The 26,788-nt window shown below is 40.6% G+C and overlaps 1 protein-coding gene and 1 non-coding gene across 5 annotated transcripts in view; both read left to right on the top strand.

Annotated features, from left to right (window-relative positions):
• Positions 1-15,666: 15,666 nt before the first annotated feature.
• fam110b (family with sequence similarity 110 member B) overlaps positions 15,667-26,788 on the top strand; it is a 140,866-nt gene continuing 129,744 nt past the window's right edge. For all 4 annotated transcript variants that reach the window (XM_080194202.1, XM_080194197.1, XM_080194198.1 and 1 more), the window contains exon 1: positions 15,667-15,944. The gene's annotated coding sequence lies outside the window, so the exon portion shown is untranslated. The remainder of the gene's footprint in view (positions 15,945-26,788) is intronic.
• On the top strand, positions 26,373-26,564 carry LOC145347114 (U2 spliceosomal RNA). Its single transcript, XR_013887772.1, has one exon. It is a non-coding gene; the product is annotated as a U2 spliceosomal RNA (small nuclear RNA).

The raw sequence follows: 26,788 nt of genomic DNA, 5'->3' as shown, positions 1-26,788 counted from the left end.
CAGACCCTATCCCCATAACACCATGCATTTAGCCTAGCAAGTCCCCCTGACACAAAGGGGCAATTTAGCATGGTTAATCCACCTAACCCACACATTTTTAGACTGTGGGAGGAAACCTACGCAGCCATGGGGAGAATGTGCAAACTGCACACAGACCGTTGCCTGAGGCCAGAATTGAACCTGGGTCCCTGGCACTGTGAGGCAGCAGTGCTAACCATTATGCCACTGTGCTGCCCCTGACACAGCACATTTCAAATCCATGACCACATATCACCTAGGAGGACAAGGGCAATACATGCTTGTGTACACCACCACCTTGAAGCTCCCCTCGCTGGGTCAAAATTGTGGAACTCTCTCCCTTACAGCTCTGTGGGTATACCGACATGGTATGGTCTGCAGCGATCCAAGAAGACAGCTCATCCCCACGTGAGTTGTGAAGAGCTTAATGATAAACTTCAGTGGACATAAGCTAGTGGAGTTTGTACACATGTGCTAGATGGGCTTTAATGCAGAGAGCTATGAAGTGGTACATTTTGGTTGGATGAGGAGAGACAACATTGAATACATTTTGGAATTCTGAAAGAGGTGCAGGAACAGAGTTGTATGGACAGAAGTTACAAAAGGTGGTAAGGCAAGTTGAGAAAGTGGTTATCAAGGCATGCAAGATCCTGAACTTTACAAATAGAGGCATGGAGTAGAAATGCAAGGAAGTGATGATAATAGTTTATGAAACATTAGTTCAACCTCAGAAGGAATATTTATCTAATTCTGGGCACCACACTTTGGCAACAATGTGAAGATTTTAATTAGTACTGTACTGATGCAGAAAAATATTACGAGAATGGTTCCAGGAATGAAGAAGTTCAGTTGAGTGGTTAGGGTAGAGAAGTTGGGATTGTTCTTCTTAGAAAAGCAAAGTTTCAGAGGAAATTTGATAGAGATTCTCAAAATCGTGTGCAGTGTGAATAGAGTACAAAGAATATATTTCCATTGGGGAAAACCATGGCCACCTGTAATAATAAAAATAATAACATAAAGGCTAAAATGAAAATGTGTGTGTCAGCATAAAAATGAATGAGAAAGAAAAACAGAAATTGCGTCAAAAATATAAAAACAAGTTTCTGTTTTGTTTTTTAAAATTATTGAACAGTGTTTTGTCTAGTATCTAGCAACCTCAGTTACATGGTGACATTGGGAAAGTGCTGTGTAAGTGAAATAGTGGAATTGAAGTCTCACTTGTTTCAAGCAAGACCTTCCTTTGGCCTTTCACAGGGAATACCTATAATAGAACAAAAATAGAACAAAATAGAACAAATAGAACAAAAGCCTGCTCTTACATGCCCTCTTTGCTTCCTTGCACCCTGAAAATCAGGATAAAGAAAATTGGGTGCATGTCCTCCAAAGCAGGGATACAATAGCCTGGAGAAGGTGAAACTGGAAGATACCTGCAGATATGACAAATATGGTGTTCCTTCTGGAATTGGTAGGGTAATATTGCCACATTGTTCCAAATTTTCTCCAAGATCACCACCTCAGTGTATAAGCAGTGATAATTCAGCCAAGGGTACTGAAATCTTCTTTGTGTACTTGAACACCTGAATGTAAGCTGTGTCCCATGTTACAAATGGTTCAACTAAAGGAAATGCCTGAAGCTAAACATCAGTTTGCTTCAATAAGTAAATTCCACATCTGAACGTTGCCTTTTGCTTTTCAATATTTTAATTGAAATCTTTGGGTGAAGTTGTTCTCAATTCATAACCAGACCCCTTTAACTGTGGTGCTATATTCCCCTCCTCTATTTATTTCCTTTATATACCCACCCAATTTGTTTTTGAACTAATTGATTCAGCTAATGGGAACAACTTTTCATTGTCCACCTTATCTCAGTCTGTCATAATCTTTATTGTCTCCCCCTTCAATTTCGTTTGCTTCAAGGAGAATAATATTGGCTTCTCCAACCATAACTTGTACCTGAAGTCCCTCAACCTTGGAACCATTGTGGGAAATCTCCTCTGCACCCTCTCAAGGTCTCTCCCATCTCACCGACACTGTGTTGACCAGAACTGGATGCAATACTCTTAGAAGAAGAAGAGATATTATGACAACCCAAGTGATCTGAATAAGGGAAAATAGTATGACATCCAGAGGAATACAGAATAGCTGATGAATATTCACAGGAATTAAACAGAGAGAGAACTGAATACAAAATATAACAAAGTGATTGACCTAACCACTGGGGTTTGTTCCTTGTATAACAGGGCTTTTTTTTGTTAGAATGTAAATTAATAACATTCATGCAGCTTTATATTGAACAATAAATCTTACGCAGCATAACATTTTCAAATTGAGGAACATTCTGTTGCAAAAATCAACATTTGTAAAGGTAACTGGGGTGAGGCTATTTAAGTTTTAACCTTACCAAATGTCTGGGGAGGTTGCAAAGGAAATTTCTCAAATTGCTGCAAATTCAGGAGTAACTAATGCTGAATCACTGCTGGGGGGTGGGGGGGATGGGGGCATGGACTCACCATTGCTAGTCTTAGCAAAATAATAGTAATTAAGAAAATAATGGTAGGAATTTTTCTTACAGTTCAGAATCTACAATAGTTACTACAAGCATGCTCAAGTCCTTTAAAGAAGCCAAAAACTTTAGTTGTGTAGAGAGAGTAATGTTACCATCATTCACACTGGAGGGATTTTCCCATCCCCATTCCGCTGCAGTGAACAGAGATTTGGCTGGGCACAAAATTCTCTGACCTCTCACTGCAACGGGAGCATGAAGTGAATGGCCGGTAAGATCGCGCCCCTAGATTTGTCTTCTTTAGAACAAAATTAGGGAAGATTTGAAGTGCAAAATCTTGAAAGGCTTTAAACAAGTAAATAAGTCAAAATGGTTTCCGATGGCAGGAGGGCAAAGGGCAAAGTAATTGACATCCAAAAAACCCTGATGCAGTGAGTTGATTTGGGCTGGGATTTAGTGGAGTTATCTAGAGTGGACTAGGCTGACCCAATAATGGTGGGTAGACCCATTTCTGCTGGTGGAAACTGACCCCAATTCATCAGTGGCATGTTGGGCTGATGCAGGAAACTTGCCCGCTGGCTAAGTCGGCTCACTATTGAGCCACTGAAAGGCAATTATCCTTGAATTCACCAGGACTTAGTGGTGGCTCAGGGATTGTCTTGTATTCACAGGGGTTTCATGTGCCTCCTGAAGACTGCCCAGAAATAGCTTCCAACAATGGCCCTCTTTCAAAGGTATTTAATGTCCAAATGAGGGACCTGGCATTGGGAAAGGGTTACCCATTCAGAGTCACATCCTTGCCCTGTTTTGTGCTCGTGAGCAATCTCTCACCCAATCCCCAATCCTCCTACCTATCTCCAGGGATCTAGTGATGATTGCTGGTTAAGACCTCAGAGTGTTACTAGCAGTGATGGCACTGCCTGGAACATAAGAACTGTTAGCCGTTAATTGGATAGCAGTTCTCAGAGGAGGGGTTCAGTGGGAGGCTCACTTAAGTAACTGATTGCATGTTAGCATCGGACACTCTCTGGAGAGGGAATTCAGTTTCCCACCTGTGGTCTGAACCCCATCATCTGGAATGCAGTGTTTGAAAAGGCGATGGGTGCAGATTCAGTCATAACTTTCAAAGGGGAAATTGGAAAATTGAATAGGAAAAATTGGCAGGGGAACAAGTAGGGAAATGGGACTAATTGGATAAATCTTTCAAAGAGTCATTGCAGGTATGATAGTTCCCTCTGTGTTATATAAATCTCTTCTTCAATGGTAAGGAATCCTCCTTCCTCTTCAGTGATTATCCTTTTCCAAAGTTCATGCAAACATTCTATTGGATATGCTTTATATTCTCTTCAAGTCAAAAAATTGTGCAGGATTTTTCAGACCCTTTGTAATGGTCGCCTGGAGTCAAAACTTCAGCTCTTTTTCTCTCTCCTTACAGATACTGCCAGACCTGTTGAAATTTTCCAGCATTTCCTCTTTTGGTTTCAGATTCCATCATCTGCAGTAATTTGCTTTTACTAAATCCCCTTATCCACAAAAGAGACAAGTGCAAGGTCTCAAGGCAGGGGGGGAAATTAAGACTCAGAACACTGTAGGGAGTGTCTTAGTGCAGAGACCAGAGGTATAGGGTGCTCCCGCAGTGGACAAACCTTGAGAGGCAGGACACGATTGTCCGATATGGAAAGGCGCCCTTGAGGGAAGGCGATCTCCTTTCTGCCTGAGGCCTGAGCAAGATGACCCGCTGCTGCTGCTGAACTCCTCCTGCCATTGAGGCTGGGCCAGAAGGAGTCTTTCCTTAAGTGGCCAGTAATTGGCTACTTAAGGTATCAATGGGTTCAAGGGTGGGTGTGCTGCTCAAGGCCTCACTTGCCCCACTTAAAGTTGCTGACAGGTTGGGGACAGGCAAAAAGTGACAGGAAAGCCACCCAGGAAATTTTACAGGCTCCCCTACCTGCAAAATCATCAGTGGGAGCCTGTAAAATTCTCCCCATAGATTGATTGAAATGTGATGTGACAACCAAGCATGCTCTTACTTTCAAATGATACATATTTTACAACAAGAATCATTGATTAGCATTTAAGAGTGGAACTCTAAGTGGACAACTTTCTTTTCTGCCATACTTGCGCTCAAAAACAGGATGATAAATAAAACAGCTGTTTGTCCTGCCCACAGATCACTGCTTTTATATGTGGAGTAAGAAGTCTCGCAGCACCAGGTTAATGTTGGACGCTTTGGTTTATTTGGTAGCAAAAGCCACTAGCTTTCGGAGTGCTGCTCCGATGGGGAAGTGGGAGTTCTGTTCACAAACAGGGCATATAAAGACACAAACTCAATTTACAAAATAATGGTTGGAATGTGGGTCTTTACAGGTAATCAAGTCTTAAAGGTACAGACAATGTGAGTGGAGAGAGCATTAAGCACAGGTTAAAGAAATGTGTATTGTCATGTGTCGTAAAGGCTGCCTTGGAGAATGCTTACTTGAAGATCAGAGGCCGAATGCCTGTGACCGCTGAAGTGTTCCCCAACAGGAAGAGAATACTCTTGCCTGGTGATTATCGAGCAGTTTTCATTCATCAGTTGTTGTAGCGTTTGCATGGTCTCCACAATGTACCATGCCTCGGGACATCCTTTCTTGCAGCGTATCAGGTAGACAATGTTGGCTGAGTTGCAAGAGTATGTACTGTGTATCTGGTGGATGGTGCTCCCACGTGAGATGATGGCATCCATGCCGATGATCTGGCACATCTCACAGAGGTCACTGTGGCAGGGTTGTATGGTGTCGTGGTTACTGTTCTCCTGAAGGCTGGGTAGTTTGTTCCAGACAATGGTCTGTTTGAGGTTGTGCAGTTGTTTGAAGGCAAGAAGTGAGGGTGTGGGAATGACCTTGGCGAAATGTTCGCCTTCATCAATGATATGTTGAAGGCTCCGGAAAAGATGTCATGGCTTCTCCGTCTGGTGAAGTTCTGGACAATGAAGGGTACTCTGTTCATCGAGTCATGATGTGTCACGGCAGAGTCTGATGGTAGGATTGAGTTTGTGTCTTTGTATGCTCTGTTTGTGAACAGAACTCCCACTTGCCTGACGAAGGAGCAGTGCTCCGAAAGGTAGTGGCTTTTGCTACTAAATAAACCTGTTGGACTTTAACCTGGTGTTGTGAGACTTCTTATTATGTTTACCCCAGTCCAACACCAGCATCTCCACATCATGACTTTACAAGTGGACCCAGATTTTCCAGGGGCAATAATTCTGCAACGAGAGTCCAAAACAGGTTTGTGCATAAAATCAAATTGGAGTTTGGTGGCATCATTACACTTTTAATAACATTTGTCAGTAACCACCTGACAAATGAAACTTCCTGCTCCTGATCACCAGCTACAACAAGTAACCTGATGAAGAAGCATTTCAAATGCTACATGAAGCAATTCTCTGTTGCTCTCAGATAAAGTTGTATATTGGTTTTCGAGGCAATTTTGTACAGTTTTTAATTTAATGGGTATGAATGTGCTTGTAGTTACTAATACAGATTTTGAATTGTAAAGGTACTATCTTGCCGTTGTATTCTTCAATTATTGTTATTTTGTTTCCATTCATTTGTTGAGCTCACACCCCTGATCTTGAATTAGTTCTGGTAAGCAGGTCCATTTCACCACTGTAAATACTGATGGTAAATTATTATTCAACATGTCCGTCATTTCCTTACCTTCATTGTCAATATCATCATTGTAAGTTTGGGAGAGGCCCATGTTGCTCTGACCACCCTCCTTTTTTCTAATATTTCTAAATTCTTTTGTGTGAATTTTGATATCCCATCTTGGTTTCTTTTCATACACCCTTTCTGTAGCTCTTAAAAAGCTGTTTTGCCACCTTTTGTTCATCTTTGTCTCTTTCTTATTCACCAGGATTTGTGCTGGTTTATTCATTTTTGTGTATTTTTCTTTTCTTTTTATGTCTTTTACCGAACAAGTAGCAGATGGAATTTAATATGGAGAAGTGTGAGGTGCTGCATGTTGGTAGAAGAGATGTGAGAGGCAATATGGACATAATGGCGCAATCCTATAGAGTGTGCAGGAACAGAAAAATCTGGAGTTGCCTGTGCATCTTTGAAGTGACAAGACATACTGAAAAAGACATATTGAAACATGTGAGATTTTTAGATTCAAAGCAGAGGCTTTGAGTGCAAAAGCATGGAAGTTATGCTGAGCCTTTATAAAGCTCAGGTTAGGACAAACCTAGAGTTCTGGTCACCACACATTATGAAAAATGTGATGGTCTTTGAGAGGATGCGGAGAGGATTTGCCAGAATGGTTCCAGCAATTGAGGTACTAGTTTACAAGGTTAGGTTGGAAAGGCTGGGATTGTTCTCCTTAGAGTAAAGGATATTAAGGCGAGATTTTGAGAACGATGTATAAGATTACGACAGGTTTTGATGAGGTAGGGCAGGAAAAATTCTCCCATTAGATGATGATACAAGATCAAGAGGTCACTAAATTCAGATTTGGGGCAAGAGATGCAGGGGAGATGTGAGGAAGATCATTTCATGCAGCGAGTGGTCATGACCTGGAACTCACTGCCCATGAGGATGGTGGAAGTGGAAATGATCAATGATTTCAAAGGGAAATTGGATGGGTACTTGAATGGAAAAAACTTGCAGGGCCAGGGTATTTTGAGGGAGGGGAGCAATGGGACTGACTGCGGGATTGCTCCACAGGGAGCTGGCAAGTGCTCGCTGGGCTGAATGGCCTCCTTCTATGTCACAAATGATTTTATAAGTCATGTGTGGCTGTTTTTTTGGCAAGTAAAACTCTTGCACTTTAATAGGTATAAATCAGTTCTGTATCATGTCACATTCTTTTTTCGAAACTGATTATCTGTCATTTTATCCATTAACAATTTTGCTCAGTTCACTGTGCACATTTTCTATCTCAGCACATTTGGGTCAAACATGCCTACGTCTAGAAAATTAGTAGTTTTTAAACTTATTAAACTTGATCAAAAAAGCAAAATACTGCAGATACTGGAAATTTGAAACAAAAACAGAAAATGCTGGAAAAACTCAGCAGGTCTGAGAGAGAAACAGCATTTTCTGTTTGAACTTGATAATGTTGTAATCATTATTAGATAAATGCACTGTTGGGTTGTTAACCAAATCTGGCTCATTACTCATTAATAAACCGAATGTTACTCCCTTGTCGCTTCTCAGACTTATTATCTTCCGAAATGTTTTCATGCACTGGTTTCAGCAAGAAAACCGGAGAGCATTCTGTTGGTGTTGTAAGTGAGAAAAGTCTCTGTATGTCCAGTCACTTCAAAAAGATTCATGAGTTTCACGCTGCGCTTTGGTGGTCTGCCTCAATTCGCTTGACCTGGCATCAGCCGATCTCAGTAATCAGGGACATGGGGGCAGGGGTTGGGACATGGTTGGGGCATACGTTTAAACACCTCTCCAGTACTTGTTCCAAGCCCAACTTTGTGTGTGTGTGTGTGTGTGTGTGTGTGTGTGTGTGGTGGAGGGGGTGGGGGGAGAGGTAGCGTAGGCAGGAAGGAAGGAGCCCTGACCAAGATGCTGGATGTGTGGAGCTGTGGTGTGACATTTTCAATCCTCACAGGGGTAGATGGTCAGTCAGCAAGGTCACCAATCCTTTCTGGGAGGTGATGAACATACCGGTGAGTGCCAGCTTGCTACATAGGAGGATGGGGAGTGCTGGGAGAAGATGAATGACCTTCTTTGTGTAGCCAGGGTAAGTCACGGTGACTGTCACCTCACCTAGCTAACAACACTCTCCCTTCACGACACACTACAGCGCAGAGTCACTGAGCAGACACTGATAGCTAAGTTCCACACACATGAGGACGGTCTCAACAGGGATCTTGGGTTCATGTCACACTATCTGTAACCCCCATAACTTGCCTGGGTTTGCAAAACCTCACTTACTGTACTGTCTGGAGACAATACACATCTCTTTAACCTGGGCTTAATGCTCCTTCCACTCACATTGTCGGCCACTTTAAGACTTGAATAGCAAGTTAGGTGTAAAGATTCGCATTCTAATCAGTAATCTGTAAACTGTCTGTGCTTTATATGCTCTGTCTGAGGCCAGAACTCTTCATTCACCTGACGAAGCGAGGAACCTTGAAAGCTTGTGAGTTTACTATCAAATAAATCGGTTGGACTTAAACCTGGTGTTGTCAGACTTGTCACTAATGGAGTGCCGCAGGGATTGGTGTTGGGTCCATTGTTGTTTGTCATCGATATCAACAATTTGGATGATAATGTGGCAAATTGGATCAGCAAATTTACTGATGATACAAAGATTGGAGGTGTAATGGACAGTGAGGAAGGTTTTCACAGCTTGCAGAGGGACTTGGACCAACTAGAAAAATGGGCTGGAAAATGGCAAATGGAATTTAACACAGACAAGTGTGTGGTATTGCACTTTGGAAGGACAAACCAAAGTAGAGCGTACAGGCTAAATGGTAGGACTCTGAAGAGTGCAGTTGAACAGAGGGATCTGGGAATACAGGTACAGAATTCCCTAAAAGTGACATCACAGGTGGATAGGGTCATAAAGAGTGCTTTTGTTACATTGGCCTTTATAAATCGGAGTATCAAGTATAAAAGTTGGAGTGTTATGGTAAGGTTATATAAGGCATTAGTGAGGCCGAATTTAGAGTATTGTGAACAGTTTTGGTCACCTAGTTACAGGAAGGATGTAAATAAGGTTAAAAGAGTGCACAGAAGGTTCACAAGGATGTTGCCGGGGCTTGAGAAGCTGAGTTACAGAGAGAGATTGAATAGATTAGGACTTTATTCCCTGGAGCGCAGAAGAATGAGGGGAGATTTGATAGAGGTGCATAAGATTTTGATGGGTATAGAGTGAATGCAAGCAGGCTTTTTCCACTGAAGCTAGGGGAGAAAAAAACCAGAGGGCATGGGTTAAGGGTGAAAAGAGAATAGTTTAAAGGGAATATTAGGGGGGGCTTCTTCACGCAGAGAGTGGTGCAAGTGTGGAATGAGATGCCGGATAAAGTGGTAAATGTGGGCTCATTTTTAACGTTTAAGAAAAACTTGGACGGGTTCATGGATGAGAGGGGTGTGGAGGGATATAGTCCAAGTGCAGGTCAGTGGGACTAGGCAAAAAAATGGTTTGGCACAGACAAGAAGGGCCAAAAGGCCTGTTTCTGAGCTGTAATTTTCTATGGTTCTAGACCTGACTTTTGCATCTTTTTCCTGACAGAAGAAGATGAAAGAGAATATATCCGGGGTGCATGGAGTCCTTGATTATGCTGGCTGCTTTTCTGAGGCAGTGGGAAGTGTAGACAAACTCAGTGGATGGGAGGCTGGTTTGCATGACAGATTGGACTTAGTTCATGACCCTTTGTAGTTTCTTGTGGTCTTGGTCAGAGCAGGTGCCATACCAAGCTGTGATACAGTGGGATGTGAAAAGGAAGATTAGATATGAGGGTACCAATTTTGTCAATGGAATTAGCACCCTCAGTGACCATGCTCTCATTAATTACCCTTGCCACAATTACCAGTACTGTCTCCTCCATGGGAGTTCAAACACGCAAATATACCTCTTCCTTACCAGTTAGTTCCTACTGCTCTTGGTTTTGCATCATGTCCTTATGCAGAAGAGGGGGAGGTCTGTCCATGAGTGTTGCTTGTTAGATGTTTGAATAATTTGGCTGTTATGGTTGAATAGTTAATAGTGTTGAAGTTATGAGAGGTGAAGCATACAAATGTTGGACATGATCCTGACAGATACAAATTTTTGGTCGGTGAGTGATGGTGTGGGGAGTTGAGGAATGTGGGAGACGAGTAGCCATTTACCTTTTTAAGAGATGCAAACTTAAATTTAAACAGTGCAAACTGGCTTTAAGAAGTACAGGTGTGGAACACTATTGAGCTCCCTGCTGATGAATGCTACAGTTAATATTGGCTGGATGTAGAAATCATAATGAGAAGGCAGCACAAAGTTGGTGTGATGTCTTTGATACACTGAACAGGCACGAGGTAATCATGCAGAGTGATCCCTGCACTTGCTTTCCAATCTTCCGGCACTTCCCCGGAATCCCGGAATCCAGCGACATCTGGAAAATAACCACCAAGGCATCCACTATCACCTCCGCCATTTCTTTCAGAACCCTCGGATGCATTCCATCCGGTCCTGGGGACTTGTCCACAATCAGCCCCCCCCCCCCCCCCTCAGTCTGTCTAGCACCACCTCTCTAGTAACAGTAATGTCATCTAGACCCTCCAGTCCTACCACCTTTCCATCTCTAACACCCGGCAAATTATTCATGTCCTCCTCCGTGAAGACAGAAACAAAAAAGTTATTCAAGACCTCAGCCATTTCCCCATCCCCTACCACTAAGTCCCCCTTCTCATCCTCTAAGGGTCCAACGTTCACCCTAGCCAGCCTCTTCCTTTTCATATACTTATAAAAACTCTTGCTATCCTTTTTTATATTAAGCGCTAGCCCAGCTTCATAGTTTGAGTTGAGGAGGAACTTCTTCACTCAAAGGGTGGTGAATCTCTGGAATTGTCTGCCCGTTGAAGTGGTGGAGGCTACCTCACTAAATGTTTTTAAGATGCGGGTTGATGGGTTTTTGATAAGAGAGGGGATTAAGGGTTATGGGGACAGGGCGGGAATGTGGAACTGAGCCACAACAGATCAGCCATGATCTTATTGAATGGCGGGGCAGGCTCGAGGGGCCAGATGGCCTACTCCTGCTCCTATTTCTTATGTTCTTATGTTATCTAATTTAACCCCTCGAGATCTCCTCTATGAATCTCTGTAAATGGCTACCACCAAGAAATTGATATTATAAATAAAGTTTTTTCAACTATGCTGATATCTTAGAATGACAAAAAGAGAGTTTGGCTGCTGCCTCTACATAGCAAAAAAAGTTCTGGTTATTTTGGTGTTCTTTTAATTATGAATTAAATAAGCTGATTGATCTTTGGAATTAAAGTGCTTTGGTGCAAGTTACAATCGTGTCCTTGATAAGAGGGCTAAATCTCCTAACTGACATAATATTGTATTAATATAAATGATGTAGTAATGTTTATTCAATTTACTGGTTTTCTGCTGTAATGAACTAGAATGATCCCTTTGAAGTGTTACTCATGGGAACTTTCAACAGTTAATAATAAATTGCAAAACCTTTCTGCAAAGATTAAGTCAGCTCAAAAAATGTGATTTGTTATCTTGACTTTTTGATTTTTCTCAGCACCGTCCCAAGATTTTTGCATTATTGACGGTAACAGAAATTGGTACTCTCCCACTGAGAGTCAACAGTAACCTGTATAGAAACTGGAACTGTCACACCGAAGCTGTTCTTCCAAGATTGGAGATTCAATTCCATTGTTTTTGATACTGCTTAGTTAGGTGTCAGTACTCATCTGCAGAGGGCTTATATAGAAAATGGGTTCCTTGAATTTGAAAAGCATTCCATTTTCCAGTATCGATGTTCCTAATGTTGATGAGCAGCAGCACTATAGAGCGAAAGACCTATTATAATTTACCCACGGAGGGTCATTGGCAAGCTTAGTTTTCCCAGATAATCTAGTGACAGGGAATAATGGAAACTTGGAAATGATTACAAGGCAGTAATCTAATTAGGCAGTTCAGTTGTGATAAACCACAACAGCAAAGCTTGAACACTGACATCTGAATGGCAAGATTAAATTGCTGCCTGGAAGTTATGCCAGAATATCCATTATTTTTAATAACAAACTTTATGGAGTTGTTCCATTCAGATTTAAATCTACTCTCATTCCTGATACAGCTGAAAATGTGTGATTTTTAAAATTGTGAGTCCTATATAACGTGTGTAGCTTGGTGAATCCACTTTCGAATGACTTTGATACTCCAGGAAGAATCTTCTTGTTACAGATAAGGGAAAGGCAGTGGAATAACTCCCACTTGCTCTTCAACTCTTAGTTGTCTGCAACAAGACGTGTTTTAGAGGGAGTGTTTTAAACATTTTGAACTACGTGAATGTGATGTTCAATAATATACACAAATCAGGCTTTTGGACACATTTAAATCAAAATAAAAATGATAATATTTATTCACACAACACTCAACTCCCTCAGGCACAAATGTAGAAATTAATTCTGGAGATAAAAAGTATTTGGGTTATTAGCGAAAGAAAATACAAGAAGTAAATCTCATTCAAATTCCAACCCTTTAAAAATGTACATGTTTCAGCCCTGGGTGGTTTCTCACTCTTTGGATGAATGGAAGTTGCAAGCCTCTGGGTCTCCAATATTGTGGCCAAGATCTGTAGAAGCAAAATTAGTCCTGCTCTCACTGCCTGGATTGAAGTAGTTGTTCAGCAGATTCTGTTCTCCTTGCTGGACAAATGGTCCCTCTTGTCCTGCTATTTTTCTGATTATCTGTCCTTCCCTGATTCTTAAGAGTAAAATAATTTGTAATCAGAGGTCAGTTTTGGTCATGTGGCCTCATCATCAAAACTTCCATCGTCCGCAAAATGGATTTGAGGTTAAAAGCCATTGCAGTACAATGGGGTTTTAGTGATGGCTGTTCACACCCATTTGTGATTCATTGGGTTCTCTGCACATTTCTTTGTTAAAGTCAAGTTCGCAGACAATACATCTGGGGTGGAAATTGATTTAAAGGTTTGGTAAATATATATGCATTGGGAGGTATAAATTCACAAGTGGTTTGACATTGTGAATGTCCACCCACAGTTATGTACATTTTAAGGACTTTCCAAAAGCGGGTTCAGACATGAATCAATCTTTTGTCTGTGCTGAAATCACAGAAGGTCAGCTGACCCTCCATGGGTACTAACTGAAGTCTGTATCTTTAAAGTTGAGAATATGTTTGGGAGTATGATTTCCTTGCAGGCATAACCATTTACGCTTCTGCGTGATTACATGAAATGCTAAAGGGGAATAAAGATTACATATCGTGAGTAAATTAAACTTTGCCCAAGTATAATTACAGTCCTTCAAGAAACTTTCAAATTAGTAGGTAACAAGATTGAAGGGAGGAAGGTAATTCCTAATTCACACCATATTAAGAGTTGAAATGGTTCTACTATTTTATGGTGTATTTTGGAATGTGTAGGACTGGACACAACTTGGCTGCAGTGTGGGATGATTTAAGTAAATCAAGCCAACAAAAACAACAATTTGAAATAATATTGCACTTATAATTTATAAAAATATTCTACAAGTCCTCCCCAATGTCCAGCAAGGCTGTCAGCATTTTTCAAATCTTCTGGCTAGTATTTGTTTTAAAAGCTGGGATTAAAAAAAATCCATTCCTCATTTTTGTGTGTTTTGAGCCCTTCTAGAGCTTTCCATTTTATTTCTGTCAAAATCACTGACCTTATTTTGCCTATTTTCATTTAGAAAGAATGCAGAAAAAATGTCCCTACTGCATACTCATTGAAATTGTGCTCCACTGCCAGTGACAGTAAGCATCAATCTCGCAGTGCCTCCTAAACAAACTATTCTCAGTGTAGGTACTCTTGATGAGCAAACTTCAACTTCTTGGGGCACATCAAATGTTCCCAGTACACTGGTGACGGAGGAGAGTAATTTGGCAGGATCCTCACGTGCATCCATTTCAGTATGGTGGTCTTGCTGCTACCCTTTTGCGCCCTAGTTTGATCAACAAAACTGGGTTGCTCTGATTTGACTAATAAATTCATTGATTAATAAATTGGATATTGTGGAACACCTTCTTGAAATTTGGTAGAAAATTCCTCCTTCCTTCCCGACATTTAAATGTCAAGTATCAATGTGGATTTCTTGTCATGGCTCTTCTCATTCTCACTTTTCAGTAATCCTTTTCTTCAGCCTTGTTTATATCACTTTAGTTTGAGTAAAATAATGTGAAATACCTATTGTTTTGTACAATAACAAATGGAAATTTTGGTGGTTTGATCTTTTAATGCCAATTTCTGTTCTATGAACAACTAGTTCTGCTCTGTTATGCATTCAGCAAAGCATATAATAAACTATGTGATCTTTAATTTTGCTAGTGTTACCTCCAGGCTTAACTGTTCCAATGATCTTCCAAGCCAGCCTTCCATCTTCTATCTTCCAAACATTTGAGCTCATCAAAAAATTTGCTCCCTATATTGTAACTGGCATCAATCCTTGTTCCATCATGAACTCTGTACTTCCTGACCTACATTGACTCCAGGTCCATTGGTGTTCTAATTTTAAAAATCTCATCTTTCAAATCCCTCCATGGTCATATCCCTCCCTATTTCTAGAACCTTCCCCAATTCTACAACCCTCTTGAGACCTCTCTTAACTCCAACCATTTCTGTATGCATACTCCATCACTGGCACTAATACCTTCAGCCATCTCTACCCTGAGCTCTGAAACTCCCTTGCTAAACTTCTCCACATCTTTTCTAAAATGCTTCTTAAAATCTCCCTCTTTTTTTTCCTGATTACTCTCCTGCTAAAAGGTGCCATATAAATGCAATGTTTTCGTTATCACAGTAGGGCAGAATGTCACCATTCCCAGGACATTGTTGAAGCAATTACAAAAAAAAGGGCAAATGCACATTGTTGTTATATTTGTTGAATTGTAACTTACTGCTGAACTATAATAGACTATACTATAAATAAATAATTTTGCCTGATTTTAAATAAGCGGAGTATAAATTATTTGAACATTCTCTCATCTACCCATGGATATTAACGTGATAAATAAAACGTTTGTCTTCACAGTAGAATATTTGGACTATACATGGAATGGAAATGACCCTAATTCTGCATTAATACGCATATTTACCTGCATTAACATCTAAAATAAGTTGTATAAAGGATTGAGTAAAAAAATGGTCGCCGCTTTTTCGGTATTTTTAACGAAGCACAAAGGTTCATTCGTGTGTTACTTTAACGCCCACTATCTTCTGAATCTTGGGTCTTTTCAGTAAATGATCACCCACTGCAATACGCCTCCAATTTTCCTTCGCAAAAGGAGAGAGCACTTTGCCTGATTTAAGCGACTGAACCATTGAATAAGGGGTGTAGACGAAGCAGAGTGTCGGTCCACGTTAAGCTTCTGCTGGATTTCTCGGAAGGATGGTGGCGGCGGGCGTTACTGGCACAGGCTGGGCAGGAGGGGTTTGAAGTGGGCAATGGGAGTGGGGCTGTGGAGGTGAGGAAAGGGGTTGATGCTGGAAGGTTGATCCCCTGTGTGAGTGTGTGTGCTTGGAGGTGGTTGTGCTGCTGGGAGGGAGTCTGCCTGAGTGTGGAAGCAGCTCTCTCTCTGTCTCCCAGTACCGCTGCCGGAGCTGCTTTACAATGTTGCTCTGGGTTACAATGCCGGGTTACATTGTCTCCAGCTCAACCTGATCCGGCCTCCAACTCGCACCGCCGGACCCCACCATCAGATCGCAAACCTACATTCCCCTTTTTTGTTGGTAAGTGAGACTTGTTTGTGTTAAAAACGTATTTAAAGATGGGCAATCCCATGCAATTGCGGCTTGGCTGCGTTTCCACAGTCGGTGGATCCCAGCTGAGGCTCTGCTTTCCCGTCCCCTGGAATTGTCTCTGTCTGTGTCCTGGGGCGGGGAGAGATGGGCAGAAAAGCCTCTGAACGTTTCAGAAGCTTCTTGGCGTTTTTTTAAAATTTCAAGTTGCTAAGAGGTGGGAGAAGGTCTTCTCTGCTTGCCGCCTGTCGCTCTTTGTGTGTGTGTGTTTTTTGAATGAAGTGGAAAGGTCATGAGTGGAGCAAGAAAAAGGAAGTTCCAGCCAGCATTTGTTTAGGAAAATGTGTAACTCTAGGTGCCACTGCAAGCTCTTTGGAGGAAGAAAAAGGCGGCGGGGGGGGGGCGGGGGGAGCTGCCGTTACATATTGTTCATGGATTTAAAGCATATTTACATGAGGTTTTTCTAAAAAAAAGCCAGCGATATTACTTCCAAAGAGTAAAGTGGCTCAGGAGAGGGGAAAGGGCTCGGCAGGGTAGGGGCACAGCTATAAACTGTAATTCCAGTGGATGTAAACCGACCTCTAAACATGAACTTCGGAACGTGGCTGGACAGAATATCCCAACCGAAGTAACGCAGCGGCTCATCATTTTGTTTTAAATTGAAGCTGGCAGTAGTTTTACAATTATAATCAGTTACAGCGCAGGAGGAGGCCATCCGGCCCATCGTGTCTTCCCTCGGAATGAGTGTTTCACCTGGTGCCATTCTCCCCAGTAACCCTGCACGTTGTTTCTTTCCAAATACTCGTCCAATTGCCTCTAGACTGTCCCCATTGAACATCTCTCCAGCACACACACAGCCTGTGCAATCCACACCCTCATCACTCACTGTGTGAAAAAGTTTTTTTTCCCTCGTGTCGCTTTTGCCAATTGCTTTTATTCTGTGCCCTCTCACTGTTGGTGCTTGAATGAGGGGACAAGTTTCTCCCAATTTACCCTGCTCAGACCGCTCATCATTTTTGAAATTGTCTCTTGTCACAACATCGCAAACAATTGCTTCAGAAATCTAGGGTTGGTGTGAAAGAGGTAGAATAGATTTTAGTGCTTGGAACCCTTGATTGTCAGAACCTTGAATCATGTTTGATAATCCCCGAATATAGAGGAACCATGAAGACTCCATTGTGGAAACATGTGACATTTAAAATCAACCTGGATAAAATACAAGGTTTGATAATACCAGCATTAGGGTCAAGCAACCAGAGCACTTTGAGGCCCCAGACTCTGATTATGGTAGGATGCGTGGACTAGGACATTGGGTCATATGTAAAGAGTAATGGAAAGACCTGCACTTCCTCTTATATGTCACCTTAAAGTGGAGTAATTTAGCTCATGATGCTTTGTAAAATTAAAGTGGAAGTCATCCAAATGTGTGGGTGAGAGGAGAGGCCTCCTTCTACACGCTTGCCTCTGCCAGAGACTCCCGTGATTTTAATGCCAGGGAAATAATCTGACTTGGGTGGACAAGGAGTGAGAATGGATGAAAATGTGCATCTGCCTTGAAACATCTTGTGGGACATTGAATCCTTTGTGCAGCATGCAGTGAGGGGCGGCTAGCCTAGAATATTTGTGGAAAGGTCACCTTCAGTTGGTGTAGGAGTCTTGCATTGCAACTGGGCAAAGATAAGTTTAAGTAGTTGGTAAACTACCTCTAACTTGAAGACCTCATCTATATCTTTTGTCCTGTAATAATGAAATTTGACTGCAAATGCTAGTCATGTTTTCTAAACTGAATCTGAGAAGATTGGGTGGGAGTTCAGTCAAATAACCAAGAAGGAAAATGTAGGTTTGCTAGTGTATTAGGAAAAACATCTTTTAAGCAGCCTGTATTTTAAGACATGCAGATAATGCACTGCAGTTGACAACGTATGCATATAACTATCACAGATGAGACATCACACTATTAAGAACATTCAGATGCCCTTTATAAATAATACAGTAAAATGGCCCAGGAATGTAAGTGTTTTTTTACCCTTTGTTTCTAGGCTAATCTGTGTTGGCTTGGCTTGCAGAAAAACAATCGGTTACAGAACTTGACCGAGCACATTTTGTAGGGACAGCTTTCTGTTTTGTGATATCCCCACTTTTCTTTATAGATATCCTTGCCTCCATTCCAAGTGAAAAAAATATTGACTGGCATACTGAACATGATACAAATGTTTATTTCTATTTGGTAGTAAATATGGAAAATCCCTTTGAGGTTGTCTGGTAAAGCAACATTACACTTTAACAACACCATTTTCACTTTACACAGGATCTTAAATCCTGTGTGTTTTCTATGTCATACACCATTCAGTCAGAATTGTAACTATGGCAACGGCAATGGTGTTGTACCATCTATGTTTTGGCTAATAATCATAATAAAAGAAACATTCTGAATTTTCTCACTGATATTTAGATGTTTAGCAGGCATCTTTATCCAAGGCAATGTGCTGCAACTCACTTATACATTAGTCATAATCCAGACCAAGTATTTAAAAGTCAGGATGACATTCATGAAACGAGGTCTCCTCCTCTGGGAACATTGCTTGTCCACAGCAGACCTCATCTAGGGTCTGTCCCTAAAAAATGGAGATATTTGGTTACATTACTATCATTTATGATGACTAGTTAGGCTAAACTGCAGTTAAAGCTAAGGATTACTGTGCACTGTTGCAGTTGGGTTTCAGAATGAGATGTTCTTGTATTTATGACAATTGTTTGTTCTTTAAACCAACTAGCGATAGCTGAATAAAATGCTCTGCAGTTTTTATATTGCTAGCCTGTTAAATATGTAATACTTAACGTTTGTCTATCTTTACAAAGCATATACAAGCGGTAACTGAATGTACTGGAGCAACAAAGACGATAGGCCTTGACAAAATCCTGACTGTAGTTCTGAATACCTGTACAACAGAGCTTGGTGCTTTCATACTGAGCTTGCCTAACACAATTAAATAAGACATTGCTCTCAGCCCAATAATATGGAAGATTGACCAGATATATCCTATCCTCAAAAAAATCAAATAAATTTTTAAAAACCCCATTGGTCTCCTACCAGTCATAAGGACTTGCCATCTAGCTACATCAACATGACCTTGATTCATTTATGGATGCAATCGCTATATTGTAGAGGTAAAAGTGAAAATAGCTGCCCTTGACAACAAATCTACATTTGACTAGTTTGGCACCACGGAGCCCTAGTCAAACTAAGGTCAGTGAAAAGATGGGATAAGTGGATTGAGGTCAAAGAGAAAATCCTCCAGTGGCTGGAATTATACCTGCCACGCAGGAAGTAGTTGTGCTACTTTAAGGAAATGGCGGCACCCTATTGACACAGTAACGAATTGGTTTCAAGGTTGGAGAAAAACATACTCCAATTGGCATAATATTGCTTGTGGTGTTGCCAAATAATCAGTACAGTTTTACCATTTCATTACTATAATTTGCTCAACTTAATTGGACGAAAGTCATGTTGCAAAGTTTTCTGATGACAGGTGGTAGTGTAGATGGGAGCAGAAAGGACATTGAAATATTAAGAGACAGGTTGGGCAAAATGAGCAGATTGAGTTCAATGTACGAAAGTATGAGGTGATCCACTTTGGATGCAAAAAGTTAGCTTGGAGCATTTCCTGAAACATGACAAGCTCAGAACTGTGGATGAGCTGAATGATTTGTGGGGCTATAGTATAGACTCACTACTGGACAAAACCAAAATGATTATAAAAGACTAGTGGAATGTTGCTCTATATCTTAAGGTGCTCAAACAAAAAGTGGTAAGTTATGTGATGTAAAGCTCTGGTTCGACCCGATTTTATAACATTGGATTTGATTTTGGGCATAGCAATCCTGAACAGACATATTAGCCTTGGTGTGAACGCAGTACCAAGTGAAAGGGATTAAATTGAGGCCAGGTTTGCTTTGATTAGTCCTGTATTCCCTTGTGTATAGAAGATTAACAGGCAATCTAATTGAGGTATTTAAGATGAATATCGGATAGATAGGAACAATTTCCTCAGGTTGGGTAGTTTAGAATAGAGAAGAAGAGAGAGGAGTTTAAGAGCTTTGAGCTAAATTAATTGTAAATTAAAAAAAAAGTAGATTTTTGTTAGGCAAGGGTAGTAAAAGACACAACAAAGATAGTAGATGGTGTTCTGGTACAAATCGACCGTGATCCAGTTGAATGGCAGAATAGGCTGATGGACTGGGTCCATTCTTTTCCTTGAGAGCTACCATTGCAGCTCAAGGATACAATTGTAAGTTTTTTTTAATGGAATGATCTACAACTACTTGACTAACCCACTCATTAAAAGATCAGGAATGGGGCTACTGTGATGGACAAGTGTAGTCATGTTGTGAGAAAGCCATCAACTCCAAATTGCAGACCGGTCTGACTTGCACATGTGTGTTGCTGTTCTCTCTGTGTCTGGGTGAGCATCATGGAATTCTCGAAACAGCATCATGAGAAGGCGTTGTAAAGTTTTGTGGAGAAGGCCCACCACAGCTTTATCAGTTAGTAATGGGAAACGTATGTGGTCTTTCCAGAGTTGCCCACATCTATAATTGTAAAAGAAAAGTATAAGTAACTATACTTTGGCCTAAGAGTGGGAGGGAGCCCAAACCACATTTTTAACTTTTGGGTAGAGTGGGTAGTTTATGAATATGGTGGGCTACAATTATTTTAAGTTAACTACAGAATGCTTCATTGCTGGCGCACACTTTGGGAGAATGCATTCATTTTGCTGAAACTTCTATGTTAACAAAATCATATGAATGTATGTTTTATCATTTGCCTTTTAATTTTTATGCCAGTGCGGATTTATACTTAATTATAGTTGCACATTATAGTGAACCATGATCAATTGAATTCTGTTGTGGTGTTTAGAATCAGAAGCTTACTAATCTTTTCTGCCAAAATGTAGTAATTCCAGTATCAATTCCCAGCCCCATACAAAATATTAGTAAAACTTTAATACATGATGTAAAATATAATTTTTGTAACGGTCTATGGATCTGAATAATGGGGAGTCTATGTTTACTGTAATATGCAAGTCTCAGCAGGATTGTGTATCAACAGATTGACTTGATTATCTTGCATCATGTATTACAACCTGTAAGGTGAGATCACTGTGATAAACCAAATATATCGTCCTCTGGTTACTTTGTCAGACATCTGTTTGTGTAACCACTGGCTGGAGTGCTAGATTGTCTGAAATGTTTCTGGCAGGAGGGAAGCCATTTCAGAGAACAGCAGGAAAATAGTACTCTGGTCAGTCATTTGTTGATAAATGGCCACAGCTTTTACAGAACTGGCATTTTGTTTTACTGCTTCCTAATCCTGTGTAGAATCAGAAATCTGATCCAGCTGCAGAAAGAAGAACTAGCAGTAACAGTGAGACTTTTGATTCTGTGTTGTGTAGTTTAGCTTCTGTCTGGCATAACCGTACTGTACCTGTATGAATCTTCTGATTTATTGCAGGAGTGTTTTTTGGGCTCAGATCTGCTGCAGCAAATAAATGCTAAAAGTGCGCAACATCGTAAATCACGAGTGCAACCATTTTTCTGCCTTGTTTATAATTGTGGACGTGCCTTGCTGTCACTTTTGATATATTAATATCTCAATCACCTGCAAGAAGACCAATAATAAGTTGTCATGTTCTGACATTTACCTTTTTGTACATATATATCCTCTGTTGATTAATACAATGATCCATTTTGTCCCCTCTTCCTTTATCTTTTTGGTCCTCCCTTCTGTAAGAGATGTCAGGATATTTTCTACAATAGGGATGTAATTTGTGGAGTAAAAATACAAATTGTTGCTCTAAATAGCAGGTACTGAGCAATAGCCAAAATCTTAATATTCCAGCTTGAACTGGCAGTGTTCATTTTCTGAAGTATTTCTGCAACTTTCATGATTTCTTCTCTTTCACTTGAATTTAGTTTCTCAGCTTGCCATGGTGGTATTGGATTTCTTGACCTTTAGGTTGCTCGCCCAGTAACATTAGAACATCGCACATCCCGTGTTGCTGTTTTTACTTTTGTTTCTGAAATATAGATGCAATGTTTGGCTTGCAACCTCCAGTTTACTTGATTGATTTGGTATACTTGAAGTATTTGGGAAAATTATAGAAAGATCTGCATATTTGTGCAAATGCTCGTTAAACAAACAAGGAAGCATTTTGGATTGGTGTGTTTTCATCTTGAAGGTGTTGATTGGAATATAGCTTTGGTATGGGGCACACCCACCTTTTGGAACACTTGGGGGGAAAAAAATCTTCAGTTCTTCTGCAGGTGAAAGTCATCTTCCCTATAGCTTGCATTTATATAGCTTGTAGTAAACCACTGTGAAGTAAGCACTTCACAGGAATATAATCAGACAAAAAAATGACAAGTCTCAGAGAGAGATTTTAAGGAGAAATTTAAAGGAATAAAGATCGTCGAGAATCCCAGAGTAAAGCAGAAAACCTGTAGAAGAGCAAAGGAAATTGGGAATGCGCAAATAGATGCAAACTGGTGGAGGGCAGAATTCTGGATATAATGGGTGAGTGTAGAGAAAACTGCTAACAGTTGGTCTTTTATAATTCACCTACGTTTCTAATGTTGCCTTCTAGCTTCCAATAAATGAATTATATAAATCTTCAGGTTTACAGGATGCTATTAAACTGAAAATTAATCCAGTAAACCATTTTATGCACCAATGAGATTGCGAATTTAACTAATGGCTTTCAAAAAATCTGGGCCTTAAATTGTGGGGCACTCTTTCTGGCTTAAGTATGGCTTTGAACTATTGCCGCCAACTATTGGAAGACACAGGGACCTGCCATAAAATTAATATTTCTTTATGAGTATGAAAATCATAAATTGTATGCATTTGGCTGGCTTAAGGATACAATTCAAGCAAGCTCACTTCACAAAACTGATTGTAAACTCTAGTCGAAAAGTTGAAAAGATACTGAAGTTCATCTTTGTTCCCTGTCCCACCCCTGTGCTATAGGTAAAGAAGTATTTAGATGCCCTCTTACTCTTTATTTACAAAGGCCATTCTGGAAGACTGAGGTTTTCTTGTGTGTGCTTCTCAATTATGCATGAGATATTTTTGTTCCAGTAGATGCTAGCAGTTATAGTCCTGTCCAATCCAAGTCCCACTGGTTGTAATTGGAGAGAAAGATATAGAGCTATATCTGTCTGCATTATGTTTACCAGATTATATGATAAAACTTAGATGCCAGATTTAAGGTTCCCATGTGGGGTGCTGGTCTGATATGACTGGAGTCATCTCTGTAGCATCCCTGGATTTTTGAGACTCTTTTGCCTTCTACCATTCCCAATTAGAATTAAATTAGTTATCATTTCACTTTCAAATTCTAGGTATTTTTATTTTCTTCATGCAAGTTCGTATCTTCTCCACATGCATCTTCTGTACTGTAAGGAAAGGGACTTTGGAGCAGACTAGCTGAGCATTCATATACATCTGTTCCTGTATTCTATTTATTTACCTTTCAAAATCATATTTCCATAAACTAACATTTGGGTTTTTTGTGAAGGTGAAGTTATCGACAAACTGCAATTTACAACGTGACTTCTATTTTTAAAAGTCATTTCTGCTAGTTTAAAATTTAAAGATTTGTCATTGGATTTGATCCCTTGAGATTATCTATTCCGCAGTAGCTGTAATTCAAGAATGCCACAATGATTTATTTATAGTACTTAAGCAGTGGCTATCATTTCAAAGCTCAGGTTAATTCCAGTAGAACCGGGTATTCCATTGTGGTGAAAGCATCTTAATTAAAATGTTACTGTGGATATTTTCAATGTAGTTTGCAGACTATGTCAGAGCTGTATCTTTTGAGTGGGACGTTAAGCCGAGGCCCCTATTGCCCTCCTTGGATGACACGCAAGATACCTAGTTATTTATCAAGGAAGAGAACAGTAGTTATCCTGGGTACCCTGGACAATATTTACCTCTCAAACCAAAATAATTGAAGCAGATTTCTGGTCATTTATTTCATTTGCTGCTTATAGGAGTTTGTTGTGCATAAATTAGAGACTGTGTTGTTAACATTACATCATACTGTGTTTCAAAATTACTTCATTTACATGGGCATCCTGAGGTTGTAAAAAACAAATGCAAGTCTTTTAATATATTCTTACTAAACTCATGAATAAATGCAGCAATAAAATTTCGGCAAATTAAAGTTATTGATTTTGAGTAAGAAATGGAATGAAATAATTTCTGTTTGGAAACTAAACAGCATGGTAGCACAGTGGTTAGTACTGTAACCTGGTGTTGAGACTTCTTACTGTGAGACAAAAGTCCAACCTTGGGCTTTAACCTGATTGGACTTTAACCTGGTGTTGTGAGACTTCTTACTGTGCTTACCCCAGTCCAACACCAGCATCTCCACATCATGGCCTCACAGTGCCAGGCACCCGGGTTCGATTCAGACCATGGGTGAACCCGTCTGTACGGAGCTTACACGTTCTCCCCATGTCAGCTCGGGTTTCCTCCAGGTGCTTCGGTTTCGTCCCACAGTCCGAAGATGTGTTGGTTTGGTGGATTGGCCATGCTAAATTGGCCCTTGGTGTCTCAAGATGTGTGGGTTAGGGGAATTAGTGGGATAAATATGTGGCGTTATGGGGATAGGGTCTGAATAAGATGCTCTGTCAGAGAGTTGGTGCAGACTCATTGGACCAAATGGCCTGTCTCTGCGTTGCAAAGATTCTATGATTTCATTTTTAAAAATACGACAACTGGATTTCCCCAAGCTAAATTAAAGCACATTCCAAGTTACGTTGATATACCTTCCATATTGACAACATTTTCATTATTACAGGAAGTCATACTGAGCACTCTAACATCTGGACTAGTAAGTAACTTGACTTTCTAACATCTCCTCTTCCTTGATAACCATGCCCTATTTTATTTATAGTATCAATAAGTAAGTTTCTCACAATCATTGGACAAATAACACTCAAAAATATCTTTAAGCTTCACCTCAACATCAAATGATTCATCCAGTGCAAGGTTTGAATGTGCACATTGCTGCTGAATGCTGTTCAGAATCAATCCCTGAATTTTGAGGCTGAGTTCCTTCAGGCTGTCACACTGACGCAACTTCCATGGGCCTGAAATTCTTTTCAGACTGATTTCTCACTGTCACTCATTTCAATAAATTCACGTGATTCATGCTTATATCAGCTGTTCTCCTCATCCTCCCACCTCCCTCTCCAGCTTCCACTTTCGACAATGAATGGCGATCGCCTTTTCAGCCTGCAGTAGCATATCCTACTATCTATTCCTGGGTCAGCCAAAGAAAATATAATTTTTAATTTAAAAAAATATTGAAGTCAGCCATGTGATCAATTGCACAAGCTGCTGGGGTTAAATTAAATTTCAAGTTCAGTGCATGCCATAGCAAAGGTCATTGACTGGAACGCCTGATATTCCTGACATTGCTATGGTGCAAATGGTAGGAAATGGTTGTCGGATTTATTCCCATTGTTTCCCACGTTATCTCTGTTAGCTCAGTCATTTGGACAAACTTCGAGCACCTGTAGTTCTGCGTGGTCTGTTAAATCAATGACTGCACAAGGGACTTTTAACAAACAGGAGATTTATTAACTAAACATACATCTCATTATCTCACCACCTCTGCCCGGTATCCCAGATAATTCTGCCAAGCTCCACTCCTTGATACTCCACATGGCTGCATAGCCATGTGATGGCCTGGTTTACATTCTCCCATTTAGTTTGCTCTGGCGGTGAGATGTAACAGTGTACACACAACTGTCCAACTAAGCATGTAGCAAAGAACAAAGGTGGAACATCAATTTGACTATTGCAGTTGGTGCATAATCTGTGTGCCTTGAACAATAGAACTCCAACTTGGCTCTTGATTAGTGCATAGCCCGTTGTATATCCATTGTGTGCATTCCTTGCCCCTTTCAGAATAAGTTGGGAGAAAAGCAAAAGTAAAACAGACAAGAATAGTTTTGATTAATCTAGACAGTTTTATACATGACCCACTGCATGCTAGGCATGCTCAAGTTTCTGGAAAGTGTATAGACACCTGCAGGTGGGACAGTCCTGTTGGCAGTGTGCATTGGGGTGGGGATGCAAAGCACATCATTTGTGCAATGTAAAGGCCTTACATTGGCCATTCAGGACTCCCAGTGGAGAAATAGTTGATCTGAGTAATCGGCTGCTGCTGGTGGCTTGGCCACTGGCAACAGGTGACAGCAATTGCCAATATACCGGTCACCAGGCTAGTAGTTAGGCTGTAGGGCCTTGTAGCCTCCTGCAGTCTTCACACGATTGTTTGGCCCAATGCTAGAAGAACTAGAGTGTGGGTGTGTTTGTCATTGTGCACCTATTTAATATGCATTATTGCTTCTCGGCCTTTTGGCTAAGATCAAGTGTTGTATCGACATGCTGTGCTTCGTTGAAGTCATTAGGTTACATTTAAGCTTCATTTGAAGCAGTTTTTAAAAGCGGCTTCTCAGCCTTTTGGCTAAGATGCAAATGAGATCAAGCCTTGGAGGAGGAGCTATGCCTACTCCAATCAGCTTGGATCATGTAGATCAAGCCCAAGACAGGAGGTGAGAGCCCTGTCTTGTCAGCTTGGATCGGGAGTGTCTCAACTCTGAATTGGGCTTGATTTGATTGAATTGGAATAAAATATGCATTATAGCAATGCCTTGATGTGCATTGGGTACAAGCTCTGGTTGCAACATGGTTTGGGATCATGATTTTGGTGCATCTAAAGAGCCATTGAGTTGACAAGGGCGGGTCCTGTTGGGGA

Source organism: Carcharhinus amblyrhynchos, chromosome 8 (genome assembly GCF_965287045.1).
Source record: "Carcharhinus amblyrhynchos chromosome 8, sCarAmb.v2.hapA, whole genome shotgun sequence".
In the NCBI taxonomy this organism is placed as follows: domain Eukaryota; kingdom Metazoa; phylum Chordata; class Chondrichthyes; order Carcharhiniformes; family Carcharhinidae; genus Carcharhinus; species Carcharhinus amblyrhynchos.
The sequence above is the reverse complement of the archived record's forward strand: the minus strand, read 5'-3'. Positions and strand labels throughout refer to the sequence as shown.